A 4,536-nucleotide genomic window follows, 5' to 3' on the forward strand; every position below is an offset into this window, starting at 1 on the left:
TCTTTTTGTGATTTATTGGAGATAAGAGTGTCATGGAATTTTTTTTCCAGGCTGGTTTCAAATGATGATCCTCTGATCTCAGCCTCCTGAATAACTAGGACTACAGTGCATGCCACAGGTGCTTGACTTGAAAATGCTAATTCTTGATAAGACATGTGAATAAATTAAGAAATCATATGACTGAGCTTTAACATGGCAATGGAGCTTGATTTTTTTTTTTTAAAAATCTATTTGTATTCATCTACTCAAAAAATGTGGGGTGCCTTCAGTGAATGAAAAAATCATGATATTTAATGACAATACTGCAACCCACAGTATAAGCAATCATAATTTCTATACTACAAATGTGTCTGAAACCTATCAATCCTATCCATAAAGTGACTGAAAATCACTTGCCCTCAGAGAGACATCCTCATGGGACTGAGAGTGCATTCTTAGTCTTTCATTTCTCTAAGAGCATTTGATGCCAACACATGGATCATTTTACCCACAGCCTGCTGTACTCTACTGGTGTTGCTTCTTAATTCAGAGTCTTCTTCATTCTCTACAATCCTCTCTCCAATACCGGAAATAAGAGTTGTAGTGGTCAGCTAATGCCTGACTTTCACTGTAAGTTCCTCAGTATTTGCATAAGAAAGCAAAGGGTAAAAAAAAATCAAAGCGATACCTCTTTTACAGTTCATTTAGAGCATTTTATACTCTGGGAAAAGATGAATGACATTAATCTTACTCCTTTAGTCATGTTAAAGTGTAATGTTCAGTGGCATTGAATACATCACAGATTTCACAAACTCTCCAGAGAACTATTATTCATTCTGTAAAATTGAAACAGTATTGTGTTGCTTTTTTACAACTCAGCATCATCCCACCCTACTCTACATTCTCCCAGAGGAATCTGGGACTGAGTTCCCACATTTTCTTTTTTCATCAATTTATTTATTGTCAAAGTGATATACCGAGGGGCTACAGTTTCATATGTAAGGCAGTGAGTACATTTCTTATCAAACTTGTTGCCTCCTCCCTCATTTTTTCCCACCTTATCCCTTTCCCCACACCCCAACCCCCGCAGCTGTACAGTTTGATTTACATTACATTGTCTTCTAAGTATTGCTGTTGCATCGGTTTGCCTTTTACCCCTTGTCTCTCCATTTTGATGTTCTCGTACCATCCCTAGTTCAAATAAATATATATATAATACTCAGTGTACCAACATCAGTTACATTGACATCAGGCTAAAACCCTGGGGAAGAAAGACAAAAGAAAAAGGCATAATTTCACATTGTACTTTGAAAATAACAACAATGATAAGCCACTAATTTCAATAACTTGGAGTTCATTTCACTTAGCGTCATCTTATGAGATCCTACATACATAGATATTGACCTATTGTGATCGTCTCCTTGGACTATTGTAGACATATACTAATTATTACAAGTGAGGGAAACCATAGAGTCTATGTTTCTTTGAGTCTGGTTCATTTCACTTAGCATGGATTTTTTCCAAATCTTTCTATTTCCTTATGAATTGGGCAATGTCATTCTTTCTGATAGAAACATACAATTCCATTGTGTATATATGCAATAATTTCTTAATCCATTCATTTACTGAGGGGCATCTGGGTTAGTTCGATATTTTAGTAAATAATGCTGCAATGAACATGGCTGTGCTGGTAGCTTTTTTATAGCCTTGTTTGTGATCATCTGGGTAAATGCTCAAAAGCGGGGTTTCTGGGTCATAGAGGAGCTCTATGCTTAGCTTTTTGAAGAACCTCCATACTGCTTTCCAGAGTGGTTGAATAAGTTTACACTCCCACCCACAGTGTATTGGGGTTCCCTTTTGGCCACATCCCTGCCAGCATCTGTTGTTATTAGTTTTCTTGACAATGGCCATTCTTACCGGGGTGAGGTGGAATCTCAATGTTGTTTTGATTTGCATTTCTTTTGTGGCCAGGGATGATGAGCCCCTCTGCATGTGCCTCTTGTCCATTCTCAACTCGACTTCAGAGAAGTCTCAATCTTTAACTCTTGAGCCAGAGCAAATAGGAAAATATGAAGTAAAACTTTCTCTCTTTGCAGATGAATGATCCTGTAGTTAAAGAGCCCATAGACTCTACTCCCAAGTTACCTTAGTTGATCCAAAACTTTGGCAAAGTAGCAGGATATAAAATAAATCCCCTGAAACCAATGGTTTTTCTGTATGCAAACAATGCAAACAGCAAGGCTGAAATCAGAAAAGTAACTCCTTTTGCAATGGCCTCAAAAAAAAAAAATACTTAGCCATAGAAGTGAAAGATCTCTATGATGAAAACCTTAAAAACGACACACTCCCCGCTCGCGCCCGCCCGCCCCGCTCAGCCCGGGAAGCGCCCGCCCGCCTCTCCCTAGCGCCGCAGGCTCCGCGCCGCTGGAAAGTTTCTCGGGGCGGAGGTGCGGGATCCCTCGCGGACCCGCGAGCAGCGTCTGGAGAGCCCAGAAGAGGCGGCCGCTCGGGCCCGCCGAGTGCATGGTGCCGGGTACCCGGGCTGCCTGTCGGGAGGACCTCGGGGCGGGGTCGGGCTGAGCCCGGCGCCTCCGGCTTCACCCCCGGTTAGCCTCGCCCAGACATCGTCCCGCCGGGACTGCCACGGGGGTCGCGTGGCTCCGCCAGCCATATCCCGGCTGCTGCCGCTGCTGGGGACCGGGCGCAGCCTGAGGCCGCGTCCCGCCGTCGCCGCCGCCGCCCCGCCCCGCCCACCGTCCTGGTGCTGCTGCGGGCGGGGCTGCTGGCGCTTGCGGCCCCCGGAGGGCCCAGGCGGCTGGGCACGCACCCCAAGAAAGAGCCCTTGGAGGCGCTGAACACGGCACAGGGCGCGCGACTTCATCTATAGCCTGCACTCCACCGAGAGGAGCTGCCTGCTCAAGGAGCTGCACCACTTCGAGTCCATTGCCATCACCCAAGAAAAACTGGAAGCTCAACCTCCCACCCCAGGCCAGCTGAGATATGTATTCATCCACAATGCGATACCTTTCGTAGGGTTTGGCTTTTTGGATAATGCAATTATGATTGTCGCAGGAACACATATCGAGTTGTCTATTGGAATTATTTTTGGAATTTCAACAATGGCAGCTGCTGCTTTGGGGAATCTTGTGTCAGATTTAGCTGGACTTGGACTTGCAGGTTACATTGAAGCTTTGGCTTCCAGGTTAGGCCTGTCAATTCCTGATCTCACACCAAAGCAAGTTGACATGTGGCAAACACGTGTTAGCACACATTTGGGCAAAGCTGTCGGGGTGATGATTGGCTGCATTCTAGGAATGTTTCCTTTGATTTTCTTTGGAGCTGGTGAAGAAGATGAAAAACGGGAAAGGAAAAATTAACCCTCTTAGACTACATATAAAAAGATGTAAACTAATGTACCTTAGTTATGAGATATGCTGTCACAACATTTAGGAATTAAGACTAACAGTGTATAGATACGGGATCAAATAATTCAGCATGTATTATGGAAAACACTAACTTATTGTGGTTTGGTTTTCTTATGACTTATTTTAAAGAACTAGTAACATTTTATGTCAATTGGTGAGATGCTTTTGCATCGATGGCAGTCAACATTTTATCTTTTCCTTCTCTTTCTGTATCAAGATATTATTTAAGTTTCAGTCATTGCTGTACTGTACTGACTTGGGGTTTGCTTGTTTGGTACTTACCCTTGTGACATGCATGTTATTGTCTTGTTGTTGTTCCCTGGGGGTTACAATCCAATCATGCATTTCCCTTAGTTATTTAGGATGTCTAATATCAGTTAAGATTTTTTTCTCTCTTGTGGTAATACCAATTTTGTAATGTTTCACAGTAAACATTTACAGTCATATAATCTGTTATTTTCTTAACTCTTACATCAGTGGACACAGATTTCAAGTATTTTATGTGTATAATAGTATAATTTCCTGGTTATTCTGTTTTAAGGCCCAGAGATTAATCAGAAAGAGCAATTATGTGGTCTCCTTACATAAAACCATATATACTAATAAGTGTACTTATTTCTATTTGATATTTTTTTCCTTTAATTTCCTGCTTCAAGAAATTACATGGTAGATTCTGACTCCTGAGGGAAAGAAAGTTTTTATAGTCTTTTAAAATGGAGATGGTAGAATTAAGGTAAATTGAAGAATTTGACACAAAAGTTAGATATTAAAAGGCTAAAGTAGTTGGGTATGGTGGCTCATGCCTGCAGTGCTCACATACTTGGAAAGTGGAGATTGGAAGCATTGGAGTTTTGTAATCAGCTTGGATAAAAACGTTGTTGAGTCATCACAACAAATAAGCCAGGGGTGGTTATTCATGCCTGTAAAATCTCAGTTGTTGGAGAAGTATACTCCCAAAGATGACTGGGTAAAAAAACAGGAGACTCCTATTTGAAAAATGACATGAAGCAAAAAGGGCTGGAGGTGTTGCTCAAGTGTTAAAGTGCTTGCCTAGCAAGAGCAAGGTCCTGAATACTGCCAAAAAACTGACAAAAACGTGTCGGGAGCCAAGCTAGCAGCTAAGCTCATCCTG

The 4,536-nt window shown here is 42.2% G+C and overlaps 1 pseudogene; it reads left to right on the forward strand.

Moving 5' to 3' along the window:
- The first annotated feature begins 753 nt into the window (after positions 1-753).
- On the forward strand, positions 754-3,356 carry LOC125366897 (annotated as a pseudogene).
- Positions 3,357-4,536: the final 1,180 nt, after the last annotated feature.

The sequence above is a fragment of the Perognathus longimembris genome, chromosome 18, assembly GCF_023159225.1.
Source record: "Perognathus longimembris pacificus isolate PPM17 chromosome 18, ASM2315922v1, whole genome shotgun sequence".
Taxonomy (NCBI): domain Eukaryota; kingdom Metazoa; phylum Chordata; class Mammalia; order Rodentia; family Heteromyidae; genus Perognathus; species Perognathus longimembris.